The sequence below is a fragment of the Phyllobates terribilis genome, unplaced genomic scaffold (assembly GCF_046119375.1).
Source record: "Phyllobates terribilis strain yellow unplaced genomic scaffold, ASM4611937v1 Scaffold_1__5_contigs__length_1240528914, whole genome shotgun sequence".
Classification (NCBI taxonomy): Eukaryota; Metazoa; Chordata; class Amphibia; order Anura; family Dendrobatidae; genus Phyllobates; species Phyllobates terribilis.
Window position 1 is genome coordinate 102000441 of NW_027362761.1, and position 13643 is coordinate 102014083.

At 43.6% G+C, this 13643-nt stretch overlaps 1 pseudogene; it reads left to right on the forward strand.

Moving 5' to 3' along the window:
- Positions 1–966: 966 nt before the first annotated feature.
- LOC141152080 (uncharacterized) lies at positions 967–2390 on the forward strand (annotated as a pseudogene).
- Positions 2391–13643: the final 11253 nt, after the last annotated feature.

Here is a 13643-nt window from a genome sequence, read left to right on the forward strand (position 1 = left end):
ATAGAATTTAATAGCCACCTCTGCATGATGGAGCCTGCCTAACCTGTCAAATGTGATATTAATTGGTCAAATTCTTTAATAGACAAGTCTAGAAGATCCACCCATAATCCTGTTCAGAGATATGGAAACAATTTAGACTTCTTTGTTTTTGAAAGTATAGATAAAAACATTCCTTAAAAAAAGAGCATATATTATGCCTTAATTAAACAATATTAGTACCCCAAACTTATAATTAATATTCATTATGAATGTTGGTGCAGTATGTAAATTACACGTACCTCAAGCCTGATTAGATGGAAACCATAATGTCACTATATCTATGTTACCGTAATAATAAAGATGCAATGAATGCATGTGCATTTTGCCTCTTGGCCAGTTAAACAGAGAGACACTTGTAGTTTACATACAGAGTGCATAGCGAGTAGCAGCCTTTGGCCGGAGTCACACTACATGTCGACAAAATCATTCCGATTCTCAGTGCCGAGAGTCGCACGATTGTTGTCCATATGGTAATTCATGAGTAATGCGATAGCAGTGCGATGCTGCGATATTTTCTCGCCTATGTATCTATATGACATCTGTATGGCCTCACATTTCCCACAGATATTTCCAATGTAATGCCAAATTTAAATTTAACAGTCTCAATGGTCTGAAATGTATAAAAACCTAATGAACAAGGCCATACACTGGGTCCACTAGAAGATTTGTCTTCAAATCTTTCACACATTACCCTGCTAGTGTTGTCCTGGTTTGCTTATAACATGTCTGACAGGCTTACCTTAAATACAACTGAGTGGGTTCTTTTACATTGGGTCTTGTCTCAGCGGTTTTGTTATTGTTGATCCTAGGAGCCGCAGACTAATGTGGGTCCATCTGCTTTTGATGCGACGGGTCACACAAAGGCATTTCCACCGTCTATATGGGGCTCTATGCAGCCATTCTGACAAGTTTTATGTCTACTGTCGGATGAACATCTCCACTTTTGATATTCTTTTGGAGGCCGTGAGACCTCTGATAACATTCAAGGACACAAATATGCGCAAATGTATTTCCTCAGAGGAGCATCTTTTACTTACATTACGGTATGTTTTTTTTCAAATGTTTGGATATATTCCTTGATTGTTTTAATGCCCGTACGTTGTTTGAAAATATAGTGTGATACTTTAATGTATATTTATTTCAAAATATTGTTGTTTTTTGGTCATCATCACTCCCTGATGTCATTCCCAACTGTTGTATTCTTTAGCATGTTTTTCTAATGTTTACTGGTGACCAAGTGGTTTTATTGTTTTTCTGCTTTAATTTGCTTTATGTAAATTAAGATTAGTAGATATGTGAATGAAATCATGTTGTGTATATGTTTTTATTTAATGCCACACAACTTTACATTATTCTCATGGGTCAGACATATTGTTGTTTATTGTGATTTCGTACTACACTGGTAATGTTATGTGTGTAGATCTTATTTATATGTTTTTAAGTAATATTAATTATTTGGCCAATGGTTGAGATAATTTTTTTTTTTTTAAATAATTTTAGGTTTCTATCCACTGGTATATCGTATGCGGCACTTCATCTTGAATTTCTTCTTGGAAAATCTACCATCTCAGGCATTGTACGTAAAACTTGTACAGAAATCTGGTTACGTCTACAGAATTCTATTATACCTGAGCCCAAACAAGATGACTGGCTGCGGATAGCCCGAGGTTTTGAGGAAATATGTCAGTTCCCTAACTGCATTGGATCCCTGAATGGCAAGCACATCCATGTTCGTAAGCCGCCAAACTCAGGGTCCCAATATTACAATTATAAGCAATTTTTCTCTGTTGTGTTGCTGGCCTTGGTTGACAGCACATACAGATTTATAGTTGTTGATATTGGAGCCTATGGAAGAACTGGAGACTCCAGAGTGTTCAATTCTTCCATCATGGGTCGGTGGCTGCGAAGTAATGATTTGTGTATTCCACCCCCAAGGGTTCTCACCGGATCAAGTTTGGAAGCAGTTCCTTATGTCATGGTTGGTGATGAGGCATTTCAACTGACACGCCATATATATGAGGCCATATCCACGGAGAGCCCTGGACCACCGGCAGCAAATTGGTGGAGTGCGCCTTTGGGATCCTATGTGCAAAATGGCGGGTCCTGATGTCGGCCATTAAATTAAGTGAAGCTAATGTGCTTACAGTGATTAAGGCCAGAGTCATCCTTCATAATTTCACAAGGATCCATGAATGTGCAACTATAGATGATGACGCTGGTGATGTACCAGGTAATGCCAGACCTACAAGTCATGTTTGCAATCCACGTCATCAGCTCTCTAGTCTCAAAGTTTGTGACATCTTTACAAACTATTTTTTGTCACCACAGGGATCTACTCCTTGGCAAGATGATGCTGTGTTTCCCAGTTTTTTAACAATATCAATAAAATGTTCTTGCATCAAATTGATGCCAGTTTATGTCATTAAGTATACCTTCTATATCTCTGCTCCATACAGTAAGTATTAAAAATTACAACACTCGTATAAGTAAAACTTAAACCTTTATTACCAACATGGTTCTTTGGAGCCAAAACATACATATTTCAGGCATATGCCAAAATTGGCAAAACAAACATTTCAACATGAACATAAAGATAAAAGATAATATTCCACAATAAAATATTACTTACAAATTTTGGTATAAAGGTGGTGATGAAGGGTGTGGTATAGCATGACTTGTTTGATGTTATTGGCTGGGTAGAATATTTTGACACGGCGGATGAGGCAGGGTTACATGAGGATTTATTTGTGGGCCCTGTTGAGCGGCATGGTATTGCCCACTTGGTTAATGGTAGCCCAAATCAGGCATATTTGGGTTTACCATTTGGCTAAACCCCCAGAATGCCATGTCGACCATACCCATGTTGAGACCACTCTCCTACAGTGGGTATGTTCAAGGGGTCATATTGGGAAGGTGCTGATGAAGGTTGTGCAGAATGTTGTGGTGGCTGGGTTTGATGATGTTGGTAAGCTCTTTGTTGAGGTTGAGGTGATGGAATCCATGGTGGAGTTGGTTCTGGGAGGACTAACCAGGGGAGGAGTCCTGAGGAGATAATTTGCATATTCCCACTGCATTTTGGGGTAATTGAAGAGTCTCCGCGAGCTCAAAGAACACTGGATTTTGACTGTTGGAGCTGAAAAGAGGACATCGGTAAACCGCGCGCCGGGATTTGAAGCTTTTTTCACTGTTTTCAGAACATTAACAGTAAGAACATGGAAGAGTCCAGGAGCCATTTGGTGAGCTGCATATCCTGCTACATGTTCACAGACTTGCCAGTGGAAAAGCCAAACTTCACATGCCAGAAATGCAAGCTTGTGTCCCTGTTGGAGGAAAAGTTGCGAAATCTAGAAGAGAGGTTAACTACCTTGAAAATCATTAAGAAAGGTGAAGAGTTCTTAGACAGAGCAGAATTATCTCTTCATGATTCAGAAAGAGAAGAAATTCGAACTGCACCTGATGAAACAGAGGAATGGAAGCATGTGACCCACAGAAGCAGGAGGATCGAGAGGCAGTCAGCACCCATACTGCTCAGGAACCAGTACCAGGCTCTCACGCAGGAGAACCATGAAGAAATACCGCAAAATAAGACTTTGCCAGCAATGAATAACCTTGTAAGCCCTCAGAATCCTCCTGGATGGAGAAAGAAGAATGTTGTGAAGAAAAAACGGAGAGTGGTGGTCATGGGGGATTCCCTGCTAAGAGGAACAGAGGCCGCTATCTGCAGACCAGACATAACCTCAAGAGAAATGTGCTGTCTTCCAGGAGCAAAAATTAAAGATGTGTCTGACAGGATATCAAGACTCTTCAGACCTACAGATCACTACCCATTCCTGCTAATACATGTGGGGACAAATGACACCGCAAGAAAGGACCTGGAAACCATCTGCAGTGACTTTGAAGACTTAGGCAAGAAAGTGAAAGAATTGGGAGCGCAGGTGGTCTTCTCATCCATCCTCCCAGTGGATGGCCATGGAACAATGAGGTGGAATAAGATTCTACAGGTGAACAACTGGCTACGTCGATGGTGCCGTCAACAAGGATTTGGATTTCTGGATCACGGAATGAATTACCTATACGATGGACTACTTGCTAGAGATGGGGTGCACCTTACGAAGACTGGAAAACGTGTATTTGGAAGTCGCCTTGCTACACTCATCAGGAGAGCTTTAAACTAGAACAATGTGGGAAGGGAAGCAAAAGGCCAGAAAAAGCCATACAGCTGACAAATACTATTGAGATCTCTGCTACTGGAAGTGGAAAGGAAGAACAAAGACAAAACAATTTAAATAATAAAAATATGGGAGGAAGAGAAACCAATCACAAACTAAAATGTTTTTATACAAATGCACAAAGCATGGGCAACAAACAAGGAGAATTAGAACTACTAATGCAGGAAAAGGAATATGATGTCATTGGAATCACTGAAACTTGGTGGGACGATACACATGATTGGAATACAAGGCTAAAAGGATACAACTTATTTGCAAGAAACAGACTTGATAAACGAGGAGGAGGTGTTGCATTGTATGTTAGAAAAGCGTATATCTGCACAGAGATTGAAGCTTCAGAGACTGGGAGTTCTGTGGAAACTGTTTGGGTAAGAATACAAGGAGAGAACAACGGAAAGGACACCATTGTAGGCATTTACTACAGGCCACCTGGGCAAGCTGAAGATATGGATGAACTCTTTATGTATCAAATGACCAAGTTCTCCAAAAAATATGACGTAGTGGTCATGGGAGATTTCAACTATCCAGACATTTGTTGGGAATCTCTCTCAAGTAAAACTAACAGGTCAAGCAAATTCTTATCCTCTCTTGCTGACAACTTTATCTTCCAAAAGGTAGGGGAGAAAACAAGGGGATCTGCTACTTTGGATCTAATCCTTATAAACAGGGAGGAAATGGTTGAGGAGGTAAAGGTGGCTGGGACCCTAGGAGGCAGCGATCATGCTATTATAGAATTTTGGATAACTAGAGGAGGAAGACATGTGAAGACTCAAACTTCAAGGTTAGATTTTAGAAAGGCAGATTTTAAGAGACTCAGAAAGAGAATAGGAGGGATCCAATGGCTGGATGTCCTTAAGGACAAAAATGTCCAGGAAGGATGGGAAATTTTTAAAAATGAGATTCTCAAAGCACAATCGTTAACAATCCCGAAAAGTAGGAAGAATGGGAAGCATTTAAGGAAACCAGGATGGATGAACACAGAACTTAAACACATGCTAAAAAGAAAGAAAGAAATGTTTATTAAATGGAAAGAGGGAGGCATATCTAAAGAAGATTATAATGCAGTCTGCAGATCCTGTAGGGCACGTATCAGGTTAGCTAAAGCTGACAATGAATTAAGGCTTGCAAGAGATGTCAAAAGCAATAAAAAAGGATTTTGGGGGTATGTCAAAAGTAAAAGAAAAGTCAAAGATGCTATAGGATTTTTACAGGATGAAAATGGAGAAATGGTAAGAGAGGATGTTGAGAAGGCCAAACTTTTTAACTCCTATTTTGCATCTGTTTTCTCTCAGAAAGAAAATGTAACATCAACTAATCTTCACTGTCCTTTTAAAGGAATAGAGGAATCCAAGTTATCTCTAAACAGAAAGATTGTGAGGGAATATTTAGCTAACATAAATGAGTTCAAGTCTCCAGGTCCAGATGAATTACACCCCAGAGTACTGAAGGAGATCGTAGAAGAAATTTCAGAACCACTCTCCATAATCTTTGAAAATTCTTGGAGAACAGGAGAAGTCCCAGAAGACTGGAGAAGAGCAAATGTTGTTCCTATCTTCAAAAAGGGGAAGAAGGTGGACCCAGGGAACTATAGGCCGGTGAGTCTGACTTCTATACCAGGAAAGATCTTTGAACAAATTATTAAACAACATGTATGTAAGTACCTGGATAAGAATGAAGTGATTAACCAGAGTCAGCATGGGTTTGTAACTAACAAGTCATGTCAGACTAACTTAATTTCCTTCTATGACAGAATCACTGACTGGGTGGATCAGGGAAATGCTGCAGATATAGTATATCTTGACTTCAGCAAAGCATTTGACAAAGTATCTCACACCATCCTTATTGAAAAAATAACCAAGTATGCAATGGACCAGGCAACTGTTAGGTGGATTCATAACTGGCTTAGTGATCGGACTCAAAGGGTGGTTGTAAATGGCTTCACATCCAGCTGGATGAATGTCTCAAGTGGGGTACCACAGGGCTCCGTCCTGGGACCTGTATTGTTCAACATCTTTATCAATGATTTAGATGAAGGAATTGAGGGTAAACTGATTAAATTTGCTGATGACACAAAGCTAGGAGGGATAGCTAATACTAGAGAAGAGAGAGAGAGGATTCAAAAAGACCTAAATAAACTGGAGCAGTGGGCAGCAACCAACAGAATGGTTTTTAACAGGGAAAAATGCAAAGTACTACATCTGGGCAATAAAAATGAAAAAAGCATATACAGAATGGGAGGAATAGAGCTAAGCAACAGTACATGTGAAAAAGACTTAGGTATACTAATAGATCATAGACTGAACATGAGCCAACAGTGTGATGCAGCAGCAAAAAAGGCAAATACAATTCTGGGATGTATTAACAGAAGCATACAGTCTAAATCACGTGAAGTCATTATCGGTCTTTACTCCTCTTTGGTCAGACCTCATCTGGAATACTGTGTACAGTTTTGGGCACCACATTTTAAAAAAGACATAGACAAACTGGAGCAAGTTCAGAGAAGAGCGACCAGAATGGTGACTGGTCTGCAAACCATGTCCTATGAGGAACGGTTGCAGGATTTGGGAATGTTTAGCTTGCAAAAAAGAAGACTGAGAGGAGACTTAATAGCTGTCTACAAATATGTCAAGGGCTGTCACATTGTAGAAGGATCATCTTTATTCTCATTTGCACAAGGAAAGACTAGAAGCAATGGGATGAAACTAAATGGGAGGAGACACAGATTAGATATTAGAAAAAACTTTTTGACAGTTAGGGTGATTAATGAGTGGAACAGGCTGCCACGAGAGGTGGTGAGTTCCCCTTCAATGGACGTCTTCAAACAGAGGCTGGACAGAAATCTGTCTGAGATGATTTAGTGAATCCTGCTTTGAGCAGGGGGTTGGACCAGATGACCCAGGAGGTCCCCTCCAACTCTACCATTCTATGATCAATTATTCTATGACTATAGGTTCTTCATCCACACTTCCAGGCATATGTCGGTGGACATCTGCCATCTCTTGAGGAAGTTGAAAACTAGTCTTGGATTGTTAGGGGCTGTGCATGAATCAATGACAATTTGCAATGCACATCTGGCACACAGCCTCACCTCTCAGGGAATTGTGCACAAATAGTGTGCCAGGCTCCGTGCATATGCCTCCTCACCATCATAGTTTACTGTGCGAGCTAGGTATTGCAAAATCCCAGGTCTAGTTCTTGCTTAATACTGGTGGTGGGGAGCTTCCTCCTGTGCCGGCCATGGCGTGGGATCACTGCAGCCAGTGGTGAGGTATCCAGGGGGAGTGTAGGACTACTGCTTCGTCCATGTTCATCCTCGTCTGAGTTGGCCACATGTCCTGGCGAAGGTGCTGATGTTGGTTGTTCTGACGCGAACGGGGCAGAAGAAGGTCTAGCCTCCTCATCTACTTCTCCAACAGGGTCCAGGATCGCCACAGAATCAGATGACATCTCCCTGTCTTTAAGGTTGGATTCAGTTCTGTTGATTTATTTAAAAAAAATAAATTTTTGTTTTACACATTTAAAGAGCCAAGGCAAACATGCACTTACTGTCGGAGTTCCATAATGGGAGCTAGGAAATTCAAGCAGTCAAAATAAATGTACTTCCGCTTTCTGGAGGCCGCTGCACCACTCCTGGCACGATGCTGCCGCTCACGGCGGAATTGATCAAGGCAGCAGCGCCACCTTATGTGTCACATCTGCCACTGCCAAAACCAAAAAAAAGGTGAACATCTTGCTTGGGTGTGGAGTGATAGATTACCTTGTCAACATGCGTACAGTTTGACAAGTCAATTAGCAAACATGTATTGAACAAATCAACATGTTCATAAATGCTTTATGTACATCTACGGACACAAATGCAGTAATTGATTTGCACTTACTAACTTCCTGCTGGACTTTCGTCAAAATTGGTGTACATCTGGCAGCATATGCGTCTCCAAGCTGCATCCTTTTAATTGCGGTCCTTTATAGCTTGCATCGCGAGGGTCCCATATTTCTGGCCTCTCCTGCAAAAGGATAATAAGCATTTCAACATTGATGTATCTGGCCATGTTGCTGGTATCGGTGGAGGCGTGTTCAGAGTTTTTTATAGGTTGTCAGGTCAATCTGCAGGACAAGCTTCCTGTTCTTAGCTGATGTAATTTCCTGGCTTCGGGGAGTTGGATGCGTATTTGTCGCACTCTATACGGATTATCCGTGTGTCATCCGATTTTTCCTCGCACCCATAGGCTTGTATTGGCGAATCTCGCGCGATATACACATACAATCGCAGCACGCTGCGATTATTCACGCACGCAGAATACGCCTGAGAAATTAAACGGTGATCTGAGTTGGCCCATAGAATAACACTGAGCCAAGTTCTATGCAATGTTTTATCGCAGAGCACTCGGCCATGATATATGGTAGTGTGGCTCCGGCCTTAAATGGGAGTTCAAGGCATAATTCCTGAAGGCAATGAGATCCACTGACATATCAAAAATAATTTTTAATAATAATTTCCAGTTTCTAAAACCTGCAAAATGAGACGAAAAATAAGTAAAAGACCCCCTAAAGATTATAATAAAAATGACATTAATAATTCTTTTTTAAAGATGAGTGGATCTGGAGAAATTAGACTTCCCCAAATTGCTCTGATTTTACAGAGAAATTTAATCTGTATCTAATGTATTCCCCATGAATTGAATGTCCCCTATTAATCCCTTATATTACCCTTATATATACAGTATATATATAAATATATATGTTGTGTAATACCTATACTAACAAGACGTTCAATGGACCCTCTTGCACTATATGCACTGCAGTCTGCCACATACCCTGCCTGCCTGCCTAACTCCTGCTATCATCACTGAACATATGCAGCTGGATTACTCCTGAGAAGGACTGTTAGTTCAGAAGAATATATATATGTTGTGGAATACCTATACTAACTCTAAACAAGCAAATCTCTCCCTGACTCAGCAGCACCTCTCCCTACTGTGCCAGGTCTTATATATAACTGATGACGCTGTGCGGCCAGCCAATCACTGTAATGTCACAACCAATGGCTACGGCATTACAGTGCATGGCAAGCAATCCCTGCATGCTCATTGGCTCTCTAAAGAGCGCCAAACTTGCAGGGAGGGAACCCGAGTTCCCGCCCAAGCAGCCCAGAAATACTCGCTGAGCGCCGAGCTTGCCAAGCACCATGATGCTCGGGCGAGTAACGAGCAGTGGCGAGCACGTTTGCTCATCACTATTTATCATCATTCCACCGAACAAAAAGTGCAATAAAATGTGATCAAAAAGACGATTGTAAATAAAAATGGTATAGCAAAAAACAAACTGCCATACAGCTCTGTCAGCGGAAAAATAATAAACTTAAATAATAATAGGTCTCAGAATAAAGCAATGCAAAAATAATTATAATTTCTATAAAAAAAAATTGTTGTGATAATAGAAAAAGATATAAATCTGGTATTGCTGAAATTGTACTGACCAGAAGAATAAAGTTGACTGTCAATTTTATCACACGGGAAACAGCATAAAAAAACAAACAAAAAACAATTCCTGAATTGTTGGTTTTTGTTCATTCTGCCTCCCAAAAATTAGAATAGAAAGTCATCAAAAAATGTCATGTGCCCGAAAATGGTACCAATAAAAACATCAACTCATCCCACAAAAAACAAGCCGTCACATGACTCCATCAGCCGAAATATGGAAAAATTATAGCTATCAAAATATGGCGATGCAAAAACTGTTTTTTTGCTAAAAAAAAGCGTCTATTAGGGTATGTGCACATGATGCAGAAATGCTCAGGATTTTTTCCTGAGCGTTTCTGCATCTCTCTGGCAGGAAAAAACGCATGCGGATTGTACATGTGGTTTCCTGCCAGGGACATGCGGAAATGAAGCGGTCTTCACTTTCATTTCCGCATGCGGGTTGACAAGCGCTTCCCAAGCGATTTTAGCATCACTTGGATAGTGCTTGTCAACTTCACACTATATAAATCCATGCAGCCGGCATGGATTAATATAGTGTGTGAATGTCAAAAAATAAAAAATAAATATATACTTTACCCTCTGATGGCCCCCGGTGTCCTGCTTCGCTCGGTCCCGGCTGCCGGCAGTGAAGACTTTAGGACCTTCCGACGTCAGCGTCACGTGACCCGTCACAAGACTGACGTCAGCGAAGGTCCTTCTTCATTCAACCGCGGAGTGCGGGCAATCAAGCAGGAGCGCTGCGCGGGCCGTCAGAAGGTGAGGATATATATATTTTTTATTTTTATTTTTTTCTTTAATGGTACCTGGGTCTGGATGAGAGTCCTCTCCTCCACACCCGGGTACCATCCGCACATTAGACCGCATGAAAAGCGCATCAACATATACAGTGATGCGGATTCCATGCGGTCTAATGCAAGTCAATGGCGGCAAAAGAGCAGCGTTTCCGCAAAATTAATTGACATGCTGCGGATTTTTGACCGCAGCGTTTACGCTGCGGAAAAATCCGCATCATGGGCACAGCACATGCGGATTTCAATTGGGGAACATTGCTGCCCTTCTACCATGCGTTTTTCATGCGTTTCCGCGGCGTTTACGCAACTGCAAAAACGCCGCGGAAACGCATGAAAAACGCATCGTGTGAACTCAGCCTTAGTGTGTGACAGTTGTCAATCATAAAAACCTGATATAAATCTGGTATCACTGTAATCGCACAGACCCAAAGAATAAAGTTGCGTAATCACTTATACAACACTAGATGGAGGCCCGATACTATCGCATCGGGAGGGCGGTAATGTCACACCGCGCTGCCGCGCTCTGAGTGCTCACGCTGCGCTGCCACGCCCTGCCTGCTCATGCCGTGCTCTGACGCATTTTGCCTGCTCACGCCACGCTCTGCCGCGCTCTGCCTGCTCACACCGCACTCTGCCGCGCTCTGCCTTCTCACCCCGTACTCTGCCTGCTCATGCCACGCTCTACCGCACTCTGCCTGCTCATGCCGCGCTCTGCTTGATCATGCCCCTCTGCTCTGCCTGCTCACGCCGTGCTCTGCTGCGTTTTTCCTGCTCACGCCACGCTCTGCCGCGCTCTGTCGCACTCTGCCTGCTCACACCGCACTCTGCCGCGCTCTGCCTTCTCACACCGTACTCTGCCTGCTCATGCCACGCTCTGACCCACTCTGCCTGCTCATGCCACGCTCTGCCTGCTCATGCCGCTCTGCTATGCTTGATCATGCCCCTCTGCTCTGCCTGCTCATACCGGTCTGCTCATACCACTGTACTCGCGACCGTGTTCCGCTGGTGGTACTGCGCAAGAGGCTGCGTACGGTGTATACAGTGTGTGTTTGTGTGTGGTGCGCACGATGTATACAGAGTGTGTGTGTGTGTGTGGTGGAGCATACGGCATATACAGTGTGTGTGTGGTGCGTACGGTGTATACAGTGTGTATGTGGTGCCTACGGCGTAAACAGTGTGTGTATGTGGTGCGTACGGCGTATACAGTGTGTGTGTGTGTGGTGCGTACGGCGTGTACAGTGTGTGCGTGTGTATGTGGTGCGTACGGCGTATACAGTGTGTGTGTGTGTGGTGCGTACGGCGTATACAGTGTGTGTGTGGTGCGTACGGCGTGTACAGTGTGTGCGTGTGTGTGTGGTGCGTATGGCGTATACAGTGTGTGTGTGTATGTGTGGTGTGTACAGCATATGCAGTGTGTGAGTGGCTGGTGCGTACAGCGTATACAGTGTGTGTGTGTGTGGTGCGTACGGCGTATCCAATGTGTGTGTGCGTGTGTGGTGCGTACGGCGTATACAGAGTGTGTGTGTGGTGCGTACGGCATATACAGTGTGTGTGGTGCGTATGGCGTATACAGTGTGTGTGTGTGTGTGGTGCTTACGGCATATACAGTGTGTGTGGTGGTGCATACAGAGTATACAGTGTGTGTGTGGTGCGTACGGTGTATACAGAGTTTGTGTGTGATGGTGCGTACAGCGTATACAGTGTGTGTGTGGTGCGTACGGTGTATACAGTGTGTGTGTGTGTGTGTGTGGTGCGTACGATCTATGCAGTGTGTGTGGTAGGTACGGCGTATACAGTGTGGGTGTGTATGACGTATACAGTGTGTGTGGGGGGGTGGGTAGGGCGTATACAGTGTGTGTGTGGTGCGTATGGAGTATACAGTGTGTGTGTGTGGTGAGTATGGTGTATACAGTGTGTGTGTGGTGCCTACGGCGTAAACAGTGTGTGTGTGCGTGTGGTGCGTGTGCCGTATATAGTGTGTGAATGTGGTGCATATGGCGTAAACAGTGTGTGTGTGTGTGTGGTGCGTACGGCGTATACAGTGTGTGTGTGGTGCGTACGGCGTGTACAGTGTGTGCGTGTGTGTGTGTGGTGCGTACGGCGTATACAGTGTGTGTGTGTATGTGTTTTGTGTACAGCATATGCAGTGTGTGAGTGGCTGGTGCGTACAGCGTATACAGTGTGTGTGTGTGTGTGGTGCGTACGGCGTTTCCAATGTGCGTGTGCATGTGTGGTGCGTACGGCGTATACAGAGTGTGTGTGTGGTGCGTACGGCATATACAGTGTGTGTGGGGTGTACGGCGCATACAGTGTGTGTGTGATGGTGCAAACGGCATATACAGTGTGTGTGTGGTGCATACGGCGTATACAGAGTGTGCGTGGTGGTGCATATGGCGTATACAGTGTGTGTGTGTGTGTGTGTGGTGCTTATGGCATATACAGTGTGTGTGGTGGTGCATACAGTGTATACAGTGTGTGTGTGGTGCGTACGGCGTATACAGAGTTTGTGTGTGGTGGTGCGTACAGCGTATACAGTGTGTGTGTGGTGCGTACGGTGTATACAGTGTGTGTGTGTGTGTGTGGTGTGTACGATGTATGCAGTGTGTGTGTGTGTGGTGGGTACGGCGTATACAGTGTGGGCGTGTATGACGTATACAGTGTGTGTGGGGGGGTGGGTATGGCGTATACAGTGTGTGTGTGGTGCGTACGGAGTATACAGTGTGTGTGTGTGTGTGTGTGGTGAGTATGGTGTATGCAGTGTGTGTGTGGTGCCTGCGGCGTAAACAGTGTGTGTGTGTGTGGTGCGTGCACCGTATATAGTGTGTGAATGTGGTGCGTACGGCGTATACATTGTGTGTGTGATGGTGCATATGGCGTATACAGTGTGTGTCTTGCTTACAGTGTATACAGTGTGTGTGTGTATGTGGTGCATACGGCGTATACATTGTGTGCGTGGCAGTGCGAATGCCGTATGCAGTGTGTGTGGTGCATATGGCATATACAAAGTGTGTGTGGTGGTGCATACAGAGTATACAGTTTTTGTGTGTGTGGTACGTACGGTGTATACAGTGTGTGTGTGCATGTGCGGTGCGTACGGCGTATAC